At 50.4% G+C, this 18,530-nt stretch overlaps 1 protein-coding gene across 4 annotated transcripts in view; it reads right to left on the bottom strand.

Annotated features, from left to right (window-relative positions):
• The window catches only part of LRRC4C (leucine rich repeat containing 4C), an 802,274-nt gene that overhangs the window by 526,192 nt on the left and 257,552 nt on the right, over positions 1 to 18,530 (bottom strand). The window lies entirely within an intron of this gene.

Raw genomic sequence — 18,530 nt, 5'->3', positions numbered from 1 at the left:
TGTAATAACTCAACACCACTGCTAAGATTTTTCTTCAGTGTGCCTAAATTTATCATTTTTTAATTTATTTCTAGGAAAAAAAAAAACCCCACAGAAATGAATGTGTATTGACTGTGCTTTTCCTGGAAGCAAGTAGCACTAACCTGGTTGAAGGTCAGAGAGGGGAGGGGGAAAAAAAAAAAGAGACATTTTCAGTTTAATTTGATATGCCCTGGTTACAGTTCCTTAGCCAGCCAGAGTGCTGACAGTAATTGACAATTCCCAGAGAGATGAATTTTCACTTCTGGAGCTCTCTGTGAAATACCTTCTAATGTAAAGATTAATTGGAGCAGAAATAGCTCTGGACCATATTATCATTTTAGTTCCTGTCAAAACTGTTTTGTCAGGGAGTTTGCAAGAATCCCCCCCCCCCAAAAATGCAAATGGTTAAGAAGGAGTAGTATGAAATTAGTAAGAAAGTTTCAGAACCTGCTATAATTTTAAAGGAATCCATTAAAAAGGATCTAAAGAAGATGAGGAATTCTCTGAAGGCAGAAAGGGCAAATACACAGGAAGAGAAGGGGAGGGGAGGGGAGGGGAGGGGAGGGGAGGGGAGGGGAGGGGAGGGGAGGGGAGGGGAGGGGAGGGGAGGGGAGGGGAGGGGAGAGGAGAGGAGGGGAGGGGAGGGGAGAGGAGAGGAGAGGAGAGGAGAGGAGAGGAGAGGAGAGGAGAGGAGAGGAGAGGAGAGGAGAGGAGAGGAGAGGAGAGGAGAGGAGAGGAGAGGAGAGGAGAGGAGAGGAGAGGAGAGGAGAGGAGAGGAGAGGAGAGGAGAGGAGAGGAGAGGAGAGGAGAGGAGAGGAGAGGAGAGGAGAGGAGAGGAGAGGAGAGGAGAGGAGAGGAGAGGAGAGGAGAGGAGAGGAGAGGAGAGGAGAGGAGAGGAGAGGAGAGGAGAGGAGAGGAGAGGAGAGGAGAGGAGAGGAGAGGAGAGGAGAGGAGAGGAGAGGAGAGGAGAGGAGAGGAGAGGAGAGGAGAGGAGAGGAGAGGAGAGGAGAGGAGAGGAGAGGAGAGGAGAGGAGAGGAGAGGAGAGGAGAGGAGAGGAGAGGAGAGGAGAGGAGAGGAGAGGAGAGGAGAGGAGAGGAGAGGAGAGGAGAGGAGAGGAGAGGAGAGGAGAGGAGAGGAGAGGAGAGGAGAGGAGAGGAGAGGAGAGGAGAGGAGAGGAGAGGAGAGGAGAGGAGAGGAGAGGAGAGGAGAGGAGAGGAGAGGAGAGGAGAGGAGAGGAGAGGAGAGGAGAGGAGAGGAGAGGAGAGGAGAGGAGAGGAGAGGAGAGGAGAGGAGAGGAGAGGAGAGGAGAGGAGAGGAGAGGAGAGGAGAGGAGAGGAGAGGAGAGGAGAGGAGAGGAGAGGAGAGGAGAGGAGAGGAGAGGAGAGGAGAGGAGAGGAGAGGAGAGGAGAGGAGAGGAGAGGAGAGGAGAGGAGAGGAGAGGAGAGGAGAGGAGAGGAGAGGAGAGGAGAGGAGAGGAGAGGAGAGGAGAGGAGAGGAGAGGAGAGGAGAGGAGAGGAGAGGAGAGGAGAGGAGAGGAGAGGAGAGGAGAGGAGAGGAGAGGAGAGGAGAGGAGAGGAGAGGAGAGGAGAGGAGAGGAGAGGAGAGGAGAGGAGAGGAGAGGAGAGGAGAGGAGAGGAGAGGAGAGGAGAGGAGAGGAGAGGAGAGGAGAGGAGAGGAGAGGAGAGGAGAGGAGAGGAGAGGAGAGGAGAGGAGAGGAGAGGAGAGGAGAGGAGAGGAGAGGAGAGGAGAGGAGAGGAGAGGAGAGGAGAGGAGAGGAGAGGAGAGGAGGAACTCTAAGCAGGCTGGAATCTGGGGCTTGTGAAAGACAATACAAAAGAAGCCTAAGCCAACCAAGAGACCAGCAGCTACTGAAAGGAGCTCTGCTTGTGCCCTAGGTTGAACTATATCAGAAATAATTCTGTTCTGTGACTGACTTCTCAGCTCAGGCTCTGCTCACTGAGGCACTTCCTGAAGCTCAGGGCAGTTTGCACAGCCAGGAGCTGCTCCTAGCAGGGAGAAGCTGATGAGGAGAGTTCCTGCCAAGGGCTGGGCTGCACAAAGGCTCTGCCTTAGACTTGCTCCTCTGCACACCAAGGGCACAGCTTGTGCCTCACCTTGGGCTGCAGGAAGGCAGAGGTGGCAGCTGTGGGGAGGAGCACACAGGACAGGTGACCCTCACTGCCCACCAAGGGATGGCATCCATGGATGGCATCTTCAGGGGAGAGCTGAGGGATCACCAGGGTCAATGCTCTTCTTCAATGGCCAGAGGATGATTCTATCCATTCTGCCTTCCATCCCAATCTCTGTGCTTCTGAACAAAGTTCCAGAATCCACCTCCTCAGTCCATCTCTCATCTGCTGCTGAGTCCAGTCTGGAACTTCCACAGTGCCTGTCCCCAGTATCAGTGGTGCCAGTGGTGCTGTCACTGCTATCAGGGGCTGGGTTCCATTTTGGTTTGTGTTTCTTTGTCTGTATTTCATTGGATTGTTCTTTCCAGCCAAGCTGGTTCAGTTTCTTTCCCAGACCAGCAGTCTGTCTTCCTTCTTCCCATCCTCTTCCCTTCAGAAAGGCAGAGGGGCTCATGGAGATCATCTGACACTTCTTTACTATGCAGCCCTGCCCTCACCCTTAACCCTTAGTTACATACTGAAGAGTGACTGTGTCACTTCTGCAGTGCACATGAAACATTCATCTGTCCTACTGGATTCTGTATTTTTTATTACAGCTCTCAATTACAGAACTGAAGGAACCCAAGGATCAGTGCTGGGCCCAGTCCTGTTCAATATCTTTATTGGTGATCTGGATGAGGGGATTGAGTCCAGCATCAGTAAGTTTGCAGATGGCACCAAGCTAGGAGCAGCTGTGGAGCTGTTGGAAGGTAGGAGAGCCCTGCAGAGGGACCTGGCCTGGCTGGATGGGTGGGCAGAGGCCAATGGGATGAGATTGAACAAGGCCAAGTGCAGGGTTCTGCACTTTGTCCACAACAACCCCAAGCAGCACTACAGGCTGGGGACAGAGTGGCTGGAGAGCAGCCAGGAGGAAAGGGACCTGGGGGTACTGATAGAGAGTAGCTGAAGATGAGGCAGCAGTGTGCCCAGGTGGCCAAGAGAGCCAATGGCATCCTGGCCTGCATCAGGAGCAGTGTGGCCAGCAGGACAAGGGAGGTTATTCTGCCCCTGTACTCAGCACTGCTCAGGCCACACCTTGAGTACTGTGTCCAGATCTGGGCTCCTCAATTCAAGAAGGATGTTGAGGTGCTGGAAGATGTCCAGAGAAGGACAACTAAGCTGGTGAGGGGCCTGGAGCACAAACCCTATGAGGAGAGGCTGAGGGAGCTGGGGGTGTGCAGCCTGCAGAAGAGGAGGCTCAGGGCAGAGCTCATTGCTGTCTACAACTACCTGAAGGGAGGCTGTAGCCAGGTGGGGTTGGGCTCTTCTGCCAGGCAGCCAGCAACAGAACAAGGGGACACAGTCTCAAGTTGTGCTGGGGAAAGTATAGGCTGGATGTTAGGAGGAAGTTGTTGGCAGAGAGAGTGATTGGCATTGGAATGGGCTGCCTAGGGAGGTGGTGGAGTCACCATCCCTGGAGGTGTTCAAGCAAAGCCTGGCTGAGGCACTTCGTGCCATGGTCTGGTTGACTGGCTAGGGCTGGGTGCTAGGTTGGACTGGATGAGCTTGGAAGTCTCTTCCAATCTGGTTGATTCTATGATTCTATGAATGGTCAAGCATTGGAACAGGCTGCCAGGGGAGGTGGTGGAGTCCCCATCCCTGGAGGTGTTCAAGAAATGTGTAGCCATGGCAGTGTGGGAGATGGTTCAGCAGCCGTGGCGGTGCTGGGTCGATGACTGCACTCAACGCTTAGAGGGCTTTTCCAATTGAAACAACTCTACACTAGGAAACTCCAATTCACTGCTGCCATGGGTACAGAAGAGGGATGAAAACCCTAGCAGAGGATGTCCCTCAAGCCAGTCAGTTTCCTTAAATGAATGCAGACAACCATCTGCACAAGCAGAATTAATCCCACCAAACCACACAGATTCAAGCTGGACCTCACAATGTCAATCTGCTGCAAACGGAGCTAAGCAGCATCAAAACCCACAGCATTAGCCACTAAGTAGCAACACCAGGAAATGCTGAGTGAATTCTGTTTAAAAACAGGGGAGGTTAACTACAGAAGTTGCTAGAAGGTGAAATATTTGGCACATTACAGTGCATAATGATTAAAATGCAAGCCTGAGATTTCAGAAGACTTTATTCTCGACTCCACTCTCTATTAACTGTAATCCACAGCAATTTCTCTGCCCTCCAAAGTTCAAGGCAAGACAAGAAAGATTTATTTTGTGTTGAGAGCACCCAAGTGAATTAGGAACTTCAATGGGTTCTTTCCAGACAAAGGATTCAGAGGTTATATAAGCACACTGTGAAACTGAAGAGGCAAAGAGAAAAGGAAAACAACATTCTACCAATTCCCAGAAACTTCATTTTGATGCTCACAAAACTCTTCTTTGTTATAACAAAAGTAACTCAGTTTTACTGAATGCCACTTAGTATTCTAAGAGAGAATCTTTCAAGGGGAAATCGATGGATAAAAGAGAAAGGTTTGATCTAGGGAAGGGAAAACAAAACATAAACACCAATAAACAATAACAGCAAACAAGTTGCTAGACTCACATTTCTCACTCTGACTGACCCAAAACCTCTTTGTAGTATCACAGTATCACCAGGGTTGGAAGAGACCTCACAGATCATCAAGTCCAACCCTTTAGCACAGAGCTCAAGGCCAGACCATGGCACCAAGTGCCACGTCCAGTCCTGCCTTGAACAGCTCCAGGGACGGCGACTCCACCACCTCCCCGGGCAGCCCATTCCAGTGTCCAATGACTCTCTCAGGGAAGAACTTTCTCCTCACCTCCAGCCTAAATCTCCCCTGGTGCAGCCTGAGGCTGTGTCCTCTTGTTCTGGTGCTGGCCACCTGAGAGAAGAGAGCAACCTCCTCCTGGCCACAACCACCCCTCAGGTAGTTGTAGACAGCAATAAGGTCTGCCCTGAGCCTCCTCTTCTCCAGGCTAACCAATCCCAGCTCCCTCAGCCTCTCCTCGTAGGGTTTGTGTTCCAGGCCCCTCACCAGCTTTGTTGCCCTTCTCTGGACACCTTCCAGCACCTCAACATCTCTCTTGAATTGAGGAGCCCAGAACTGGACACAGCACTCAAGGTGTGGTCTAACCAGTGCAGAGTACAGGGGCAGAATGACCTCCCTGCTCCTGCTGGCCACACCATTCCTGAGGCAGGCCAGGATGCCACTGGCTCTCTTGGCCACCTGGGCACACTGCTGGCTCATGTTCAGGTGGGTATCAATCAGCACCCCCAGATCCCTCTCTGTCTGGCTGCTCTCAGCCACTCTGACCCCAGCCTGTATCTCTGCATGGGGTTGCTGTGGCCAAAGTGCAGCACCTGGCACTTGGAGCTATCTTTTGCTAAGACCAGCATCAAATCTGCTACCTGTACTGAAGCAGGTGGCTGGGAGCATACAACTGTAAGGATCAGTCCCTGAAATCCCAGCAACTAAGAGCATTCCACTCAAAAGGATCCTTACCCATGCCACAGCATATTGCACAGTTTATTGGATTAAACTCAAAGCACCCAGGATAAACAGGCAAAAAACTCAACTACAGCAGGAAAAAGCAGGTCTGAAATGTCCAAATGAGTCTTATAGGGAGAAAAACAAGTACCTGACATTAATTTAAATTCAATTTAATAAGTCAGATCTGAGTATATTGAATTAGAAGATCCCAACTATTGGGCACGCCAGAATTAATATGCAGCTGTCAACCAAGCTAGTCAGGAATCACAGAGCCACAGAATGCCAGGGGATAGAAGGCACCTCCAAAACCCATCCAGACAGAGCAGGAGCACCTACAGCAGGTCACACACAAACACATCCAGGCAGGTCTTGAGTAACTCCAGAGAGGGAGACTCCAGAACACCCCAGGCAGCCTGTTCCAGGGTTCTGTCACCCTCATAGTCAAAATATTCTATCTCATGTTCCCATGGAACTTCCTATGCCTCAGCTTCCACCACTGCCCCTTGTGCTGCCATTGGGCATCACCCAGCAGAGCCTGGCTCCAGCTTCTGGCCACTCACCCTGCACATCTTTCTCATCATGATTAAGGTCACCCCTCAGGCTCCTCCTCTCCCAGCATCACAGCCCCAGCTCCCTCAGGCTCTCCTCCTAAGGAAGATCTTCCACTGCCTGCAGCATCTTTGTAGCTCTGTGATGGACTCTCAAGCAGTTCTCCAAAGCCCTCCTTGAACCGAGTGGCCCAGAACTGGCCCTCAGCAGGGCAGAATAGAGGGGCACGAGGATCAACTCACCACAGCCCTTCTAATGCACCCCAGAATGGCCTTGGCCACCATTTCTGTCTCATGGTCAACCTCCCACCCACAAAGACCCCACAGGTCCTTTTCCCCTTCACTGCTCTCCAGCAGGTCAGTCCCCACCCTGTACTGCCCCATGGGAAGTCAGAGCTGTAACAAGCAGAATGCTGACAAGAAGAAAGCACTTTCACAGCTTTCCTCAGGAGGAAACTAAATTAGAGAGTCACAGAATGGTGAGGGTTGGAAGGAACCTTTGAAGATCACCTAGTCCAACTCCCTGAGAAAACAGGATCCCCTAGAGCAAACCACACAGGAGCATGTCCAGAGGGCTTTGGAATGTCTCCAAAGAAGGAGACTCCACAACCTCTCTGGGCAGTCTGCTCCAGTTCTCTTCTCCCCTCAGCATGAATTGTAGAAACATAGAAGATGAAGATCATGAAGATCTTTGGGTTTGTTCCTTCATTCCATTTTCTGCTCCTGGAAATGCACCACCACTGACTCCTGTTGGGTTTTGCAGCTTTTCCCTCTCCTTATCCTCTACCTCCTTGAGGACAAACAGTGCAGTGGAACACAAGGATTTTCATTGTGGTTTTCTATATAAAAGAACTAAAGACAGCTCCAGCAGAAACTAAAAGGAGTTTTGTGCTACCCTTGCATGCCCACGAAGAGTTCTTGTGGGCAGAGGTCTCAGTTTCAGAAGCAAATGTGCTTTTCAGTTCAGTGCAGAATGTCTCCACAGATAATGCTTCACATCTAATTGCTTAACAGCATAGGAGGAGAGGACAGAGGGAGCTGGTGGTTCTCAGTAGGGTCGGGGGAAGAGTTTTATTGTTGCCATGGTAACCAAGATATCCTTTTCCTTGCTTTCTTTTGTCATGCCCTGCAGTGGGCAAGTTTAAAGCTTTCAGACTGGACAATCAAGCTTCCTCTCCTAAGTGTCACCAACTTGCCTTAAAGAAGTGGGGAGGGAGGGGGCAGAGTGGGACTGCAATCACATCAAAACAAATTTGCCTGAAACTAAGCAGATTTTAAGGTTCTACAGCAGAACCACAGTCAGCTGACTGGATCACAGTAGGATGTGTTTCTGCAGGTCTTGAGTAAACACAAATTGTGATCCACATAACCTCAGAAGAGTGGTTTGGGTTCTCTTTAAAGGAAAAACACAAATAAGCTGCACCATATGGCAGGATTTCCAGCTGGGAGGAGGGTGAGGTGGCTTCTGTGTTGTCACAGTATCACCAAGGTTGGAAGAGACCTCACAGATCATCAAGTCCAACCCTTTAGCACAGAGCTCAAGGCCAGACCATGGCACCAAGTGCCACGTCCAGTCCTGCCTTGAACAGCTCCAGGGACGGCGACTCCACCACCTCCCCGGGCAGCCCATTCCAGTGGCCAATGACTCTCTCAGGGAAGAACTTTCTCCTCACCTCCAGCCTAAATCTCCCCTGGTGCAGCCTGAGGCTGTGTCCTCTTGTTCTGGTGCTGGCCACCTGAGAGAAGAGAGCAACCTCCTCCTGGCCACAACCTCCCCTCAGGTAGTTGCAGACAGCAATAAGGTCTGCCCTGAGCCTCCTCTTCTCCAGGCTAACCAATCCCAGCTCCCTCAGCCTCTCCTCGTAGGGCTGTGCTCAAGGCCTCTCCCCAGCCTCCTCGCCCTTCTCTGGACACGCTCAAGCATCTCAATGCCCCTCCTAAACTGGAGGACATTGTCCCTTCTTATATTCCATTATGAGATCTTCCATGAATTCTGAAGAGAAGAGGCAAACTGCCAAGTCTCTTCTTTCCTCCAGGAAGTCCTGTGGCTTTAGTGGAAAGCTGTGTGTCCCCAGACAACTGGAATTCATCCCAGAACCGCTAGAGTTGGAAGAGACACCAACAATCAACCAGTTCCAAATTCCCTGCCACAAGCAGGGACACTTCACACTAGATCAGGTTGTCCAGAGCCACATCCAGCCTGGCCTTAAAACACCCAGGGATGAGGCTTTCACCACCTCCCTGAGCAACCTGTGCCGGTCTCTCACCACCCTCATGCTGAAGAACTTCCTAATGTCTAAGCTCAATCTCTCCTCCTCTAGCTTTCATAGAATCATAGAATCACAGAATCAAGCAGGTTGTAAGAGCCTTCCAAGCTCATCCAGTCCAACCTAGCACCCAGCCCTATCCAGTCAACCAGACCATGGCACTAAGTGCCTCAGCCAGGCTTTGCTTGAAGACCCCCAGGGACGGTGCCTCCACCACCTCCCTGGGCAGCCCATTCCAATGCCAATCACTCTCTCTGTGAAGAACTTCTTCCTAACATCCAGCCTAGACCTACCCAGGCACAACTTGAGGCTGTGTCCCCTTGTTCTATTGCTGGTTACCTGGCAGAAGAGGCCACCCCCCACCTGGCTACAATGTCCCTTCAGGTAGTTGTAGACAGTAATGAGATCACCCCTGAGCCTCCTCTTCTGCAGGCTAAACAGGCCCAGCTCCCTCAGCCTCTCCTCATAGGATTTGTGCTCCAGGCCCCTCACCAGCTTTGTTGCCCTTCTCTGGACACCTTCCAGCACCTCAACATCTCTCTTGAATTGAGGAGCCCAGAACTGGACACAGCACTCAAGGTGTAGCCTGAGCAGTGCTGAGTACAGGGGCAGAATAACCTCCCTTGTCCTGCTGGCCACACTGCTCCTGATGCAGGCCAGGATGTCATTGGCTCTCTTGGCCACCTGGGCACACTGCTGCCTCATCCATTCCCCCCAGTCCTATCACTACCTGATACCCTAGGAAGCCCCTCCCCAGTTTTCCTGTGGCCCTTTTCAGATACTGGAAGGCCACGATAGGGTCTCCTCAGAGCCTTCTCTCCTCCAGACTGAACAGCCCAACTCTCTCAGCCTGTCCTCAACAGATATCCAAACATAATTCTATCAGGAACCTTTTAAACAAAAGCTGGGTTTGTTAATCACTGAAAACTACACATTGGTTTGTTCCCAAAGAAGACAAAAAAAAAAGGAGCAGAAGAAATTGGATTAAGACCAGTTAAGAACCACCAAGACTGTCAGAGTTGAGGCCACTTGTCCTGGGAGGAGAAACTGAGTGACCTGGGCTTGTACAGACTGGAGAATAAGAAGACTTGGGGAGTTTTGGGGAGACAAAGGCAGTTCCTACAGGAGAGTATCATAGGATTATAGAATTTCATCATCCTCATAGCCCTCCCTTGGACTATGTCCAGTAGATCCCTGTCCCTCTTAAACTGGAGAGCCCAAAACTGAAGGCAGTACTCAAGATGAGGTCTCACCAGGGCAGAGTAGAGGCAGAGGACACCCTCCCTCCATTTGTCTTGACCAAGGCAAAGCAGCCACCTGCCTGGATATCAGCTCCTTTCATCTCAGAGCAGTAACGCCTGAGCAGAGCAGGAAGGCAGAGCCAGCACCTCCCTGCCTTATTTCATGTTTTGTCTGTGAAAGGAGACTGCAGTTTCAGTCTGACAAAACAAATCAGTTCCCTGGCTGCAATTCAGACTTATTCATGTAGCAACTGTGGCAATAAAGTGACCCAAATGCAGAGATGTGGACTTCTTTGACATCCTGGTCACCAGACTGGAAATAACACAGACTTGCTGGGTGGGCCACTGCTGGATAAGGAATTGGCTAGATGGCAGCATGCAGAGAGCTGGGATCAAGGGCACAATGTCCACCTGGAGCCCAGTGCCAGCTGGCTTCCCTCAGGGGACCACCAGTGCTGTTTGACATCTTTGTCAGTGACATGGACAGCCCTGGGCAGGTTTGCAGATGGCACCAAGCTGTGTGGCACAGTCAACTTGTTACAGGGAAGGGATCCATCCTACCTATGGTAGGGGGTTGGAACTGGATGACTTTGGAGGTCCCTTCCAACCTAAACTATTCTATGGTTCTCTATGCTTCCCCTGGGAGGCAGCATTACTGTAAACAGCAGAAGCAGGTCCTCTGCTGCTGAGGCTTCTCCACCTCCCATCACTGTAACACATGGATAAAAGTGTCTGAGCACCTGCCTGGTGTTCTGGGCTATAAATCCTGCAGCCACTCCAACTTCATTTCAGCAAATGCCTATTACTGATTAAATGCTCTGTGTTCAGAGCTGTGTCTTCACTTGAAGATGTATGGAAACGGCAGGGCTAACAAATCAGGCACTGAAAAGGCTTGGAGACAGCTCTCAGTGTTCCTGAATCTGCTACTTTACATTCAGTTGTGTTACTGCTACCCTCAAAATACATTCATTTCCATAACTGGGAGACTGGAATCAGTGGGTGTTACTCTCTCCCCTGCCAACACTTGAGGAGTTTGAGTGTGCCCCACTAGCAAAGACAGAAGAAACCTCTGCTGTGCCATGATATACTGTATGTGTCTCATTTCTAGCCTCATTCCATCCCATATTTGAGTTGTGAGGCTCTATTTGCAACTTTTGGGTAGAGAACAGTCTCCATGCAATCACACAATCACAGAATGTTGAGAGGTTGGAAGGAAGCTCCAGAGATCATCCAGCCCAACCCTGCTGCCAAAAACAGGATCACCCAGGGTAGTCCACACACTGGAGAAGAGGAGGCTCAGGGGAGACCTTATTGCTGTCTACAACTACCTGAGGGGAGGTTGTGGCCAGGAGGAGGTTGCTCTCTTCTCTCAGGTGGCCAGCACCAGAACAAGAGGACACAGCCTCAGGCTGTGCCAGGGGAGATTTAGGCTGGAGGTGAGGAGAAAGTTCTTCCCTGAGAGAGTCATTGGACACTGGAATGGGCTGCCCGGGGAGGTGGTGGAGTCGCCGTCCCTGGAGCTGTTCAAGGCAGGACTGGACGTGGCACTTGGTGCCATGGTCTGGCCTTGAGCTCTGTGCTAAAGGGTTGGACTTGATGATCTGTGAGGTCTCTTCCAACCCTGATGATACTGTGATACTGTGAAAAAGATTCCAGTAATGTTTAGACATTTTATTTAGACATATTCAAATCAAGAATGCACCCAGGTGGGTTTGGAAAGTCTTTACAAGGTCTTCCTCACACCCACACTGCCAAGTTGTAATAAGAATAGAACCACAGAATTATTTTGGTTGGAAAAGATCTCTAAGATCCAGTCAAACCATCAGCCTAAGACTACCACAGCCATTAAACCACGTCCCAAAGTGCTGTGTCTACACTGAACTCTTAAGCATTACTTCAATAAACTCAGCAGACTGGATTGCTGATGTCTTTCCCAGGTCACAGGCTGTGCTTAGAACACTTCTCTGGCTTGGTCTCAAACTGGTTTATAGTCTTGCCAAGCATCAGAGCTGGACCAGTCACTCATGAGTGCCAGAGGCTCTCTATGAACTCCTTGTAAGAGGGAAGAGTTGGTATGTGTTTGGTCAGAAGTTACAACAGGCTGATAGTCAGTCACTAGGTTACTAGAGATAAGATCCTGGACTTGCAGGTATGTGCATGAGCAGTGGGGGTAATATGGTATGTAACAGACTCCAAAATAAAGAAGGAGCTCCATCCTCCTTTGTTTGGCCTTCTGGGAATTCCTGGCCATGTGTCACCAAATTCTGAGCCCATATATACCGAGAGCCTGGGGAGCTGGGTTGGAGCAGCACCACTCTTATCACCACGATGGTGTGGTTCCCAGAGGGGATGCCTACCTTAAGGAGATAAGTGCCTGCCAGCCCTGCCATCTATGCATCTCAGGAGTTTAGCTGCTCAGTTGGATAGGGTGAGTATAACCTGCTCTTTGGTCAATAGAGTTACTCAGCATTCCTTGTCATATACCAAGTGCAAGGTCCTGCAGCTGGGTTGAGGCAATCCCAGGCACAAATGCAGGTTGGGCAGTGAGTGGCTGGAGAGCAGCCCTGAGGAGAGGAACTTGGGGGTGCTGCTGGACAGGAAGCTCAACATGAGCCAGCAGTGTGCACTTGCAGCCCAGAAAGCCAACCAGAGCCTGGGCTGCAGCAGAAGTGTGGGCAGCAGGTTGAGGGAGGTGATCCTCCCCTTCTACTCCACTCTGGTGAGACCCCACCAGAGCCCCCATTACAAGAAAGATGTGGAGATGCTGGAGCATGTCCAGAGAAGGGCCATGAGGATGCTCAGAGGGCTGCAGCAGCTCTGCTATGAGGACAGACTGAAAGAGTTGGGGCTGTTCAGTCTGGAGGAGGCTCCCAGGTGATCTTCTTGTGGCCTTTCAGCATCTGAAGGGGGCCTACAAAAAAGCTGGGGAGGGACTTTTTATGCTGTCAGGTAGTGACAGAACTAGGGGGAATGGAGCACAGCTGCAGCTGGGAAGATTCAGGGTGGATGTGAGGAGGAAGTTGTTGAGCATGAGAGTGATGAGAAGCTGGAATGGGTTGCCCAGGGAGGTGGTTGAGGCCCCATGGCTGGAGGTGTTTAAGGTCAGGCTGGATGAGGCTGTGCCAGCCTGATCTAGGGTAGGGTGTCCCTGCCTGTGGCAGGGGGGCTGGAACTAGATGATCCTGGTGGTCCTTTACAACCCTGTCTGGTTCTATGATTCTATGATACACCTTTCTCTCTAGGATTTTGGTATTTGAGCCATAGGTATCATGGCTTCCACTATACCTTTCTCGTTATGGTTTTAGTGTTTAAGCTATAATGAAGTATTGAAACTGTACCCAGAGAGGGGTAGCTATGTGTGAGAGCATTCCCTGGCCCCAAAGATCTCACTGGAACACTGTTTTGCCTTCCCAAAGGGAAGGAAAAGAGACTGATGGGTTGGGAAAGAAATTGAACCAGCTGAGATGGAAAGAACAATCCAATGAAATAGAGACAGAGACACAAACCAATGTGGAACTCAATCCCTGATGGCAATGACAGCACCACTGGCACCACTGATGCTAGCGGCAGGCACAGGAGAAGCTCCAGACTGGACTCAGCTGCAGATGGAAAACAGATCCAGAAGCAGTATTTTGTAACTGGATTCAGGAATGCACAGGTAGAGTCAAAGGCAGCAGAGATAGAGTCCTCTTTGGACTCCTCCACCCACTGAAGAAGAGGCTTGACCCTGAAGATGCCATCCATGGATGCAATCCCTTGGTGGGCAGTGAGGGTCACCTCTGCTGTATACTCCTCCCTACAGCTACCACCTCTGCCTTCCTGCAGCCTAAGGTGGGGCACAAGCTGTGGCAGTGCCCTTGGTGTGCCCAGGAGTAAGTCTAAGGCAGAGCCTTTGTGCAGCCCAGCCCTTGGCAGGGACTCTCCCCATCAGCTTCTCCCTGCTAGGAGCAGCTCCTGGCTGTGCAAACTGCCCTGAGCCTCAGAAAGTGCCTCAGTGAGCAGAGCCTGAGCTGAGAATCACAGCACTGCACAGAATTACTTCTGGCCCAGCACAAAGCAGAACATGTATCTCACCTGGACATCAACAGATGCAACAGCTACACCAACACTGTGCAGAAAAGCAGTATCACACTCAAGACCTTACTTGATGTTTGCCCAACAACATTCTTGGCATAGAGGCCATTTTCAACCCAATGAAAAGCTGAGGAGAAACCATCACAAGTCCATGTAAGGCAAAATACATCCATTTACACATTCCCTTCAAACCCCAACAATTTAGACATCAAAATGTTTTCTGTTTCCTGCTTCACCTAACAATTGGAAAGCAGAAAACTCAGCTGGAGTGGACACTGCTCCAACAGTTTGTGGCTTGCTTTACCATGGCTCATCCAAGTCTACTCACACTGCCAACCAAGAGAAGCTCATGAGGTACCTGATTATCCTCTCTATCAGCTTATGCTTTTTGCTTTAATTGGACAAGTCTTCAAGTGTGATGTGAGGCTGTTATAGGCTGAGGAAGGACTCAGTGGCTTACCAGGCAGATAAATCCCTCCAGAGACAGTACCCAGGGTGCTAGATGGTCCTCAGGGTGTGGGCACAGGGAACTACAGTTTTGTTATGCTATCCCATAATCCTGTGTCTGCCTGTTCAAGGAGAGCTCATGGCCAGCTCCTTCTCTTTCTCCCTCCTCTCTTCCCAGAGCGTGCAGAGCAGCTGCTGCCTCTCCAGGCTGTGTGGGAGGGAGGCCTCCGTGGCCCTGCCTGCCAACTTTGCTTCCAGCTTGCTGCTCAGGCCTGCCAAGCCTGCTCTGGGTAGGCCTCTCCCAGCTGGGGGCACAGTTTGGCCTGTGCAGGGTCTATTGAGGATGAGGGCTGTGCTAGTGTGAAGCTAGCTAGGATGTTTTGGTGAGGAGGACTAGACTACAGGCTGGGAAAGGCAAACAATGGTGATGTCTACTTCACTCATAGGCTTGCTGAGATCATAGAATAGAATCATAGAATCAAGCAGGTTGGAAGAGACCTCCAAGCTCACCCAGTCCAACCTATCCCCCAGCCCTAGCCAGTCAACCAGACCATGGCACTAAGTGCCTCAGCCAGGCTTCTCTTGAAGAGCTCCAGGGAAGGTGCCGATGTATAGGAACAAGAAATAAAAGCACTGATGAGCACTTCTCTTCTGCTGCTGGCAAGCTCCAAGCTGCATCTCACTCTCTAACCTCACCCTCCATGTTTTTTCCTAATCCATTTATCTTTCTAACCCCCCTGGCTGAACCTCCATTCTTCCTTGGGACTGGGGTAAGGTTGAGAGGGGCAGGGGGAAGGTGAAGGGGTGGTTGGGAGCCCCTCCTGGGGACTCAGGTTTCTGGGAGGGGAGTTGTGCTTCTGTCTTACCTTTTACCTTGTCTATTTCTGTATTTAACTGTATACACTGTAAATATCTGCTTGTATATCCAGCTAAGCTGTAAATGTAAGCTCCATTCAACTTCCAGAGCCTGATGAGTCTAGTCTGGGTGATTTCCAAAGTGTGGAGGGGTGGGGAACACCCAAACCATCACAGCATGGTGGGGAGGGAAGGTTTTGGCCAAGGTAGAAAACTGACTGAGGGCTGATTTTTCGTTGTGTATCTATTCCCTTTCTGCTTTTACATCTTTTGTACTTTTGGTTACTTTTGTAAAGAGTATTCTCCATTTTGCCTCCAATTCTGTGCAAGTGGTTTCATTTAGTCCTTTGGGGTGAAAGACTTCCTTTCCTTTGGTTCTGGGCAGCTCATGGCTAAAACCAGTTAGAATAAAATTAGGAACGAGAGGAATGCTGTTGCCTGCCTGTTTTTTATGTAGTAAATATGATAGGTGGAAGGAATGTTGAGATGGTGTCTCAAAAAGTGTGCAGATGGCACCAAGCTGTGTGGCACAGTCAACTTGCTAGAGGGCAGGGATCCATCCAGAGAGACCTGGACAGGCTGGAGAGGTGGGCTCAGGCTAAACTCATGACATTCAACAAAGACAGGTGTAAGGTCCTGAATCTGGGTGGGCACAATCCCAAACACAAATCCAAGTTGGGAGGGGAATGGCTGAGAGCAGCCCTGAGGGTCTGGGCTGATGAAAAGCTCAACAGGAGCCTGCAGCATGAGCGCAGCCCAGACACAACCCTGTGCTGGGCTGCAGCAAGAGCAGTGTGGGCACAGGGCAAGGGAGGGGATTCTGCCCCTTGGCTCTGCTCTCCTCACACCCCTCCTGCAGTCCTGGGGGCAGGTCTGGAGCCCCCAGCACAAGAAGGATGTGGAACTATTGGAGCCAATCCAGAGGAGGCCACCAAGATACTGAGAGGGCTCCAGCAGCTCTGCTATGAGGACAGGCTACAAGAGTCTCATGCTCTACTGACTGAGCTGGGGCTCTGCAGCCTGGAGAAGAGAAGGCATCCAGGAGACCTTGGAGTGGCCTTGCAGGATCTGAAGGGGGCTCCAGGAGGGCTGGGGTGACAACTATTGAGAATGTGTTGTAACAATAGGACAAGGAGGAATGGGTTTAAAGTGGCAGAGGGGAGATTGAAAGTGGATGTTAGGAAGAAGTTGTTTGCAGTGAGGATGGTGAGACACTGGCACAGGTTGCCCAGGGAGGTTTTGGATGCTCCCTCCTGGAGGTGTTCAAGGCCAGGTTGGATGAGGCCTTGAGCAACCTGTTCTAGTGGGAGTTGTCCCTGCCTATGGCAGGAGGTTGGAACTGGCTGAGCTTTGAGGTCCCTTCCAACCTAAACCATTCTATGATTCTAAAACTGGTGTTAAGGCTTGCACTAAATTCTGGTTTATCCTCAGCAACTGCTGCATGAGCTTTAAAGTGCTGAGCTTAATCTTGACCTTGTTTCTTTGACAATATGGATTACCTTTGATATTTGGGGTTTCTATACATCCTGGAATCACAGAACTCCAGCATGGCAGGGACTGGAAAACACCTCTGAAGGCCACTCAGTCCAACCTCCTGCTAAAGTAGGAGCAGCTTCCCCAGAACCACAGTGGTCAGGGAGGGTTGGAATCTCTCCAGATGAGATGAATCCACAACCTCTCTTGGCAGCCTGCTCCAGGGCTCCAGCACCCCCACAGCAAAAAAGCTTCTCCTCACATTCAGACAGAATCACCTGGGTTTTAACCTGTGCCACTTGCCCCACATTGCATTGTTGGGCACCATGAAAAAGAGTCTGGCCTCATCCTTTTACCCCCTGTCCTTAAGGACAGCATTGAGAACATCCCCTCTCAGACTGCTCTTCTCCAGGCTAAACAGCCCCAGGTCTCTCAGCCTCTCCTCCAGAGTTTCACTGGGATTTTAGTCCATCTAAACACCATTCATATGATTACTTTCCCCTCCTGATCCCTCTCTCTGATCATCTTTTTGTTTCATTTCCTACAGAGCATCAAACACATGCACTGTTAATTACCTCAGCCTTCACAGAGTCTCTGTTGATGGCTCAATTACTGTTGGACATTTTTGTTCCCTCCTTTAAAGCCTTTTCTCTGATGGGGTCCCTGATGTAAAACTGGATGTAGTTAACAAATATCTCTGTGATACAAATAGCTCCTGAATTTCAATACTGACCTAGCTTGACTTGCTACATTAATGAATTAAAGTAGTTTCCTGGAAGAACATTTTTTATTGATGAGATGACCCAACCAAATGTTGGCCTGGCAGGTATCCACTGGCAGAGACCAGGAGGCATACAGAAACCTGGGGTGGAAAAGCAATCAGATGGCAATTTGCTCTCCAGTTGATCCTGAAATCAGGCTGACTTCAACTCTTATAAAAGCCATTTTGAAGTGTTTGTAGCCAAATGCTTTGGGAGATAGCTTGTCCTTCAGGAGCCTGCATCTGAAAAGTTCCTCTAAAGCTACTGAACTCATCCACAAACACCATGCAGATGCTGGCACCACCAGGGATTGCTCTGTGAAGATAAAAGGTATCTCTCAAGCAAACAGAAGTGGTGTGAGTGGTGACAAAATCAGCTGTTGGGCTTTCAGTCCTTTCAGGCTCAGGTTAAAGCAGATAGACCCTGAAGATAATGTGTGCTGGTGCAGAGGAGGGTCCAGAAAGGACCTCAGGATGGTGTTTCAGGACAACACAGAATCAGAAGCTGGAAAAGTCACAGAAGCATAGAATGGTTTGGGGTCAAAAAGGACCTTAAAGATCACAGAATCATAGAATGGTTTGGGTTGGAGGGGACCTCCAAAGTTCATCCAGTCTTAACCCCTCCTGTGGCAAGCAGGGATATCCTCCACTAGATCAGGCTGTCCAGAGCCCTGTCCAGCCTCACCTTTAATATCTCCACGCATAGGGCCTCAACCACCCCCCTGGGCAACCAGTTGCAGTGTTCCAGCACCCTCGTGGTAAAACAATCTAGTTTCAACCTCCCTGCTATGGGCAGGGACACCTTTCACTAGAGCATGAGAGGAAATGGCTTCAAGTTGTGCCAGGGAAGGCTGATAGTTCAAACACCTTTTAAGTCCTTCTGGTGCCTCCTTCTTTGGAAGTAGCAACCTTGGCTGCCAGCTCCACCTCCAGCTCAGGCAAAGAGAGATGTCCAAGGATGTTGTGCTTGTTTTTGGACCCCTCACTACAAGAAGGACATTGAGAGGCTGGAGCAGAGAAGGGCAACAAAGCTGGGGAAGGGTCTGGAGAACAGGGCTGGTGAGGAGCAGGAGAAAAGGAGGCTGAGGGGAGACCTCATTGCTCTCTACAGCTCTCTGAAAGGAGGTCGGAATGAGGTGGAGGTTGGGCTCTTCTCCCTGATATCACAGATGATAGAAGGAGAGGAAATGGCTTGAAATTATGCCAAGGGACATTTTGATTGGAGATGAGGGGGAAATTATTTCATGCAGGAGTGGCCAGAGA

The sequence above is a fragment of the Pogoniulus pusillus genome, chromosome 1, assembly GCF_015220805.1.
Source record: "Pogoniulus pusillus isolate bPogPus1 chromosome 1, bPogPus1.pri, whole genome shotgun sequence".
Lineage (NCBI taxonomy): Eukaryota > Metazoa > Chordata > Aves > Piciformes > Lybiidae > Pogoniulus > Pogoniulus pusillus.
The sequence above is the reverse complement of the archived record's forward strand: the minus strand, read 5'-3'. Positions and strand labels throughout refer to the sequence as shown.